The sequence below is a fragment of the Cicer arietinum genome, chromosome 3 (assembly GCF_000331145.2).
Source record: "Cicer arietinum cultivar CDC Frontier isolate Library 1 chromosome 3, Cicar.CDCFrontier_v2.0, whole genome shotgun sequence".
NCBI classification, from domain to species: domain Eukaryota; kingdom Viridiplantae; phylum Streptophyta; class Magnoliopsida; order Fabales; family Fabaceae; genus Cicer; species Cicer arietinum.
The window spans coordinates 33,564,308-33,572,421 of NC_021162.2; positions in this window are offsets into that span (position 1 = coordinate 33,564,308).

Here is an 8,114-nt window from a genome sequence, read left to right on the forward strand (position 1 = left end):
TCTTACATATGTCGTGGGAGCAGTCCTTGCACAAAGGGTTGGTAAGGCTGCCCATGTTATTTATTATGCTTCTAGGACTTTAGATTCTGCACAGGCTAATTATACTACCACTGAAAAGGAACTTTTAGCTATTGTTTTTGCACTTGATAAGTTTAGATCATATTTGTTAGATTCGAAGGTAGTTGTTTTTACTGACCATGTAGCTTTGAAGTTCTTGTTGAAGAAACCAGAAGCAAAACCGAGATTGATCTGGTGGATGTTGTTACTCCAAGAATTTGATTTAGAGATAAGAGATAAGAGTGGATCTGAAAATTTGGTGGCAGATCATTTAAGCAGAATAGAACTAGATGAGGACCCCATCCCCATTCAAGATGACTTCCCTGATGAACAACTGCTACAGTTGCGTGAGGTAACTCCTTGGTTTGCTGATTTAGTTTATTACCTAGTTGTTGGAGTCTTTCCTGCAGATGCATCCTGAACACAAATAAACAAACTTAAAAGTGATTCCAAATACTATGTGTGGGATGATCCATATCTGTGGAAATTCTGTAGTGACCAGGTGATTAGGCGATGTGTTTCCCACATGAGGCTCAATCCATTCTTCATTTTTGTCATGCCTCTCAAACTGGAGGACATTTTGGTCCTCAACGAACATCAAGAAAAGTCTTAGACTCGGGTTTCATTTGGCCCACTTTGTTTAAAGATGCTTTTGAGACTTACAAAACTTGTGAACAGTGCTAAATAACAGGAACATCAATCACTCGTAGGAGTGAGATGCCTCAACAACCTATGCTTTTCTGTGAAGTATTTGATGTGTGGGGCATTGACTTTATGGGTCCTTTTCCTGTATCTTTTGGTTATATTTATATTTTACTAGCTGTTGATTATGTTTCGAAGTGGGTGGAAGCAATACCCACTAGGACTAATGATTCTAAAGTTGTTGCAGGTTTTATCAGATCAAATATTTTTTGCAGGTTTGGAATACCCCGAGCCATCATAAGTGATCAAGGCACTCAGAGTTTCTACACCTTATCATCCCCAGACTAATGGGCAAGCTGAAGTCTCAAATAGGGAAATCAAACAGATCTTAGAAAAGATGGTGCAGCCAAACAGGAAAGATTGGAGCCACCGACTTGAAGAAGCTCTTTGGGCTCCTAGAACAACCTACAAAACACCAATAGGAATGTCCCCTTATCGACTTGTGTTTGTTAAGGCATGCCACCTCCCAGTAGAAATAGAGCACCGTGCTTATTGGACGGTCAAGAGTTGTAACCTTGAGATGGAGAAAGCAGGTTTGGAGACAAAGCTTTAATTGCAACAAATTGAAGAGCTTAGACTTGAAGCTTACGAGAACTCTCGCATCTATAAGGAGAAATCTAAGTACTTTCATGATAAGATGATTTCTAGGAAGAAATTTTCCATTGGCCAAAAAGTTTTATTGTTCAACTCTTGTTTGAAAATTATGGCTGGAAAACTTCGATCTAAGTGTGTAACACCCCGTTTTTCAAAGCGAGGGTGTATTTTTTTTTCAAAAGAAATTAAAATAAAACAGAGAAATAAATAAGGTAACACCTTTGGATAAGTAATTAAGTCATTATAATTTTCAAGCAGCGGAAAAGCTCTCAAACCATGAATTCAAAATATTAACATAACAAAAGTAGTACAGTCTTCCAGTTTAAAAATAAACGCAACCCAAAGGAAAGACATATGTTCCCTCTGTGTCAACCTAGTCTGATCATTTTACAAAACAACTAAACACCATGAGTGATCTCCACGCGTTAACTTAAACGATTTTCAAAAACAAATATTAAGTAACCGAGACATTAAGAGATTCCCCATTCTTAACGCCTAGTTAACTTAAACGATTTTCAAAAACAAATATTAAGTAACTGAGACATTAAGAGATTCCCCATTCTTAACGCCTAGTTAACTTAAACGATTTTCAAAAACAAATATTAAGTAACTGAGACATTAAGAGATTCCCCATTCTTAACGCCTAGTTAACTTAAACGATTTTCAAAAACAAATATTAAGTAACCGAGACATTAAGAGATTCCCCATTTTTAATTCTCATTTAACTTAAACGATTTTCAAAAACAAACATTAAGTAACCAAGACATTAAGAGATTCCCCATTTTTAATTCTCATTTAACTTAAACGATTTTCAAAAACAAATATTAAGTAACTGAGACATTAAGAGATTCCCCATTCTTAACGCCTAGTTAACTTAAACGATTTTCAAAAAAACAAATATTAAGTAACCGAGACATTAAGAGATTCCTCATTCTTAATTCTCATTTAACTTAAACGATTTTCAAAAACAAATATTAAGTAACTGAGACATTAAGAGATTCCCCATTCTTAATTCTCATTTAACTTAAACGATTTTCAAAAACAAATATTAAGTAACCGAGACATTAAGAGATTCCCCATTCTTAATTCTCATTTAACTTAAACGATTTTCAAAAACAAATATTAAGTAACCGAGACATTAAGAGATTCCCCATTCTTAACGCCCAGTTAACTTAAACGGTTTTCAAAACAAATATTAAGTAAACGAGACATTAAGAGATTCCCCATTCTTAACGCCCAGTTAACTTAACAATTTTCAAAACAAATATTAAGTAAACGAGACATTAAGAGATTCCCCATTCTTAAGTCTCATTTAACTTAAACGATTTTCAAAAGCAAACATTAAGTAACCAAGACATTAAGAGATTCCCCATTCTTAATTCTTATTTAACTTAAACTAGGGTGTAGTCTCTCACGGACAAACCCCTGTGCAGTCTCTCACAGACAAACACAATTCACCAAGGAACGTAAGTCGTAAATGTACTACCTATCACGGGTCCGTACTGTTTACCGAGGTGCCACCTATCACGGGTCTGCACAACTTACCAAACGTAAATCGTAAACGTACTGCCTATCACGGGCCCGTCCCGTTTACCAAGGTGCACGATTTACCAAAATACACATAAGTAAACAAGACATTAAGAGATTCCCCATTCTTAATTCTCATTTAACTTAAACCAGGGCATAGTCTCTCACGGACAAACCCCTGTGCAGCCTCTCACGGACAAACACAATCCACCAAGGATCGTAAGTCGTAAACGTACTACCTATCACGGGTCCGTACTGTTTACCGAGGTGCCACCTATCACGGGCCCGTACCGTTTACCAAGGTGCCACCTATCGCGGGTCAGCACGATTTTAAACGAGTCATTAAGAGATTCCCCATTCTTAATACTTATTTAACTTAAACGATTTTCAAAACAGACATTAAGTAAATAAGTCATTAAGAGATTCCCCATTCTTAATTCTCATTTAACTTAAACGATTTTCAAAACAGACATTAAGTAAATAAGTCATTAAGAGATTCCCCATTCTTAATACTTATTTAACTTAAACGATTTTCAAAACAAATATTAAGTAACCGAGACATTAAGAGATTCCCCATTCTTAACGCCCAGTTAACTTAAACGATTTTCCAAAACCAACATTAAGTAAGCAAGACATTAAGAGATTCCCAATTCTTAACGCCCAGTTAACTTAACAATTTTCAAAACTAATATTAAGTAAACGAGTCATTAAGAAATTCCCCATTCTTAATACTTATTTAACTTAAATGATTTTCGAAACAAATATTAAGTAAACGAGACATTAAGAGATTCCCCATTCTTAAGTCTCATTTAACTTAAACGATTTTCAAAAGCAAACATTAAGTAACCAAGACATTAAGAGATTCCCCATTCTTAAAGCCCAGTTAACTTAACAATTTTCGAAACAAATATTAAGTAAACGAGACATTAAGAGATTCCCCATTCTTAAGTCTCATTTAACTTAAACGATTTTCAAAAGCAAACATTAAGTAACCAAGACATTAAGAGATTCCCCATTCTTAACGCCCAATTAACTTAACGATTTTCAAAACAAATATTAAGTAACCAAGAAATTAAGAGATTCCCCATTCATAACGCCTAGTTAACTTAAACGGTTTTCAAAACAAATATGAAGTAAACGAGACATTAAGAGATTCCCCATTCTTAATACTCATTTAACTTAATGGTTTTCAAATTCCACACAAAACAAACTCAAACAAATTCTCACATTCAATCCATAATTCACACCAAAACACATCAATCAACAAACATCAAGTATGAACACGCCAAGTACGATGAACACACATCAACATAATAAATTTCATTTATTCAAAATCTTACATACGTGAGGTGTAACACCCCGTTTTTCAAAGGATTCCCCATTCTTAACGCCCAGTTTACTTAAACGGTTTTCAAAACAAAATATTAAGTAACCGAGACATTAAGAGATTCCCCATTCTTAACGCCCAGTTTACTTAAACGGTTTTCAAAACAAAATATTAAGTAACCGAGACATTAAGAGATTCCCCATTCTTAACGCCCAGTTTACTTAAACGGTTTTCAAAACAAAATATTAAGTAACCGAGACATTAAGAGATTCCCCATTCTTAACGCCCAGTTAACTTAAACGATTTTTCTTTAAAACAAAATATTAAGTAACCGAGGCATTAAGAGGTTCCCCCTCCTTAACGTCCAGTTAACTTAAACGGTTTTCAAAACAAAATGTTAAGTAACCGAGACATTAAGAGATTCCCCGTTCTTAACGCCCAGTTAACTTAAACGATTTTTCTTTAAAACAAAATATTAAGTAACCGAGACATTAAGAGATTCCCCATTCTTAACGCCCAGTTTACTTAAACGGTTTTCAAAACAAAATATTAAGTAACCGAGACATTAAGAGATTCCCCATTCTTAACGCCCAGTTTACTTAAACGGTTTTCAAAACAAAATATTAAGTAACCGAGACATTAAGAGATTCCCCATTCTTAACGCCCAGTTTACTTAAACGGTTTTCAAAACAAAATATTAAGTAACCGAGACATTAAGAGATTCCCCATTCTTAACGCCCAGTTAACTTAAACGATTTTTCTTTAAAACAAAATATTAAGTAACCGAGACATTAAGAGATTCCCCGTTCTTAACGCCCAGTTAACTTAAACGATTTTTCTTTAAAACAAAATATTAAGTAACCGAGACATTAAGAGATTCCCCATTCTTAACGCCCAGTTAACTTAAACGATTTTTCTTTAAAACAAAATATTAAGTAACCGAGACATTAAGAGATTCCCCATTCTTAACGCCCAGTTTACTTAAACGGTTTTCAAAACAAAATATTAAGTAACCGAGACATTAAGAGATTCCCCATTCTTAACGCCCAGTTTACTTAAACGGTTTTCAAAACAAAATATTAAGTAACCGAGACATTAAGAGATTCCCCGTTCTTAACGCCCAGTTAACTTAAACGATTTTTCTTTAAAACAAAATATTAAGTAACCGAGACATTAAGAGATTCCCCATTCTTAACGCCCAGTTAACTTAAACGATTTTTCTTTAAAACAAAATATTAAGTAACCGAGACATTAAGAGATTCCCCATTCTTAACGCCCAGTTTACTTAAACGGTTTTCAAAACAAAATATTAAGTAACCGAGACATTAAGAGATTCCCCATTCTTAACGCCCAGTTTACTTAAACGGTTTTCAAAACAAAATATTAAGTAACCGAGACATTAAGAGATTCCCCATTCTTAACGCCCAGTTTACTTAAACGGTTTTCAAAACAAAATGTTAAGTAACCGAGACATTAAGAGATTCCCCATTCTTAACGCCCAGTTAGCTTAAACGGTTTTCAAAACAAAATGTTAAGTAACCGAGACATTAAGAGATTCCCCATTCTTAACGCCCAGTTAACTTAAACGATTTTTCTTTAAAACAAAATATTAAGTAACCGAGGCATTAAGAGGTTCCCCCTCCTTAACGTCCAGTTAACTTAAACGGTTTTCAAAACAAAATATTAAGTAACCGAGACATTAAGAGATTCCCCCTTCTTAACGCCCAGTTAACTTAAACGATTTTTCTTTAAAACAAAATATTAAGTAACCGAGGCATTAAGAGGTTCCCCCTCCTTAACGTCCAGTTAACTTAAACGGTTTTCAAAACAAAATATTAAGTAACCGAGACATTAAGAGATTCCCCATTCTTAACGCCCAGTTAACTTAAACAATTTTCCAAACAAAATAATAAGTAACCGAGACATTAAGAGATTCCCTCTCCTTAACGTCCAGTTAACTTAAACGGTTTTCAAAACAAAATGTTAAGTAACCGAGACATTAAGAGATTCCCTCTCCTTAACGTCCAGTTAACTTAAACGGTTTTCAAAACAAAATGTTAAGTAACCGAGACATTAAGAGATTCCCTCTCCTTAACGTCCAGTTAACTTAAACGGTTTTCAAAACAAAATGTTAAGTAACCGAGACATTAAGAGATTCCCCCTCCTTAACGTCCAGTTAACTTAAACGGTTTTCAAAACAAAATGTTAAGTAACCGAGACATTAAGAGATTCCCCCTCCTTAACGTCCAGTTAACTTAAACGGTTTTCAAAACAAAATGTTAAGTAACCGAGACATTAAGAGATTCCCCCTCCTTAACGTCCAGTTAACTTAAACGGTTTTCAAAACAAAATGTTAAGTAACCGAGACATTAAGAGATTCCCCCTCCTTAACGTCCAGTTAACTTAAACGGTTTTCAAAACAAAATGTTAAGTAACCGAGACATTAAGAGATTCCCCCTCCTTAACGTCCAGTTAACTTAAACGGTTTTCAAAACAAAATGTTAAGTAACCGAGACATTAAGAGATTCCCCATTCTTAACACTCATTTACCGGAACGATTTTCAAAAACGATAGTTAAGTAACCGAGACATTAAGAGATTCCCCATTCTTAACACTCATTTACCGGAACGATTTTCAAAAACGATAGTTAAGTAACCGAGACATTAAGAGATTCCCCATTCTCAACGCCCAGTTAACTTAAACCTTTTCCTCAAATGCACATTAAGTAAACATAGGTATTAAAAGATTCCCCATTTTTAATACTCGTTTAACTCTAATGGTTTTCAAATTCCACAGAAACAAACTCAAACATACTCTCACATTCAAACCATAATTCACAACAAACACACCAATTAACAAACATCAAGTATGGACACGCCAAATACAACGAACACAATTCAACACAACATGACACCCAAATGCATCAGACTTCATTTACTCATAGTCATACACAATGACTTCAAATTCATATACCACGAAACATTCATCAATATAAACAAAACCTAACTCTAAGGTTTTACCCGTAACGCATTAGATTCGTTTTTCCCCAAATCGATACATTAAATCCTAGCAAATTCCTTCCCACACAACCACAGATAAGTCCCTAATGCAAACTAGAAGTTTGGAAGGAGCCCTTACCTTAACGTTAGCTTCAACCTGGTTTTCCGGTACCGCGAGTAAAGCCGGTAAAATCTTTGCTCGCAACGTCACCTCCAAATTGGTCCCCTAGCACCGTGGCGTGGTGGTGAGCAACTTTCCCTTCTAACTCTTCGCGAAATGAAGCTTGGATCTAGAAGAAAAGGAGAGGTTTGTGTTTGAATCTCAAATACCGTTTTTCTTCGTTTTCGGATCAAAGAGGAAGAGTGGAGTTGCGAAACCTTTGTTCTAACACTCACCCAACCTTGGGTTACTAGTTTTGAAGAAAAGAAAGCAACGAAAATGAAAATGGGAGAAGGAGGGAAATCGGTTCGCGGTTCAGATGAAGAAGATGGAAATTTTCGATTTTCTTTCCTTTGTTTTTCCTTTCTTCCTTTTTCATTCTTTCCCTTTTATACTATTTTCTTTTCCTTTTCCTTCCTTCTAGTTTTCCTTTCTTTTTCCCTCCAAGCAAACATATATATATAATAAATATAACTTAACAAATATCTCAAAATATCTAGATATTTGTTAAATTACCGTTTCACCCGTAACGCATTAAATTCTCCGTAAAGGATTCACCGCAGTTAAATCAATTTATTTATCGACGAGAAGTTCTAATCGGCAACAAAATATCTTTTTTATTATAAAAACTCCAAATTATTATTAACTTTGGCTAAAAAGCCTCCGAGTCAAAATCCAAAATACCCCAAAAATACATAAAGGGTACTTTAAAATTATGGGTCTTACATTACTACCCCCCTAAAATTAG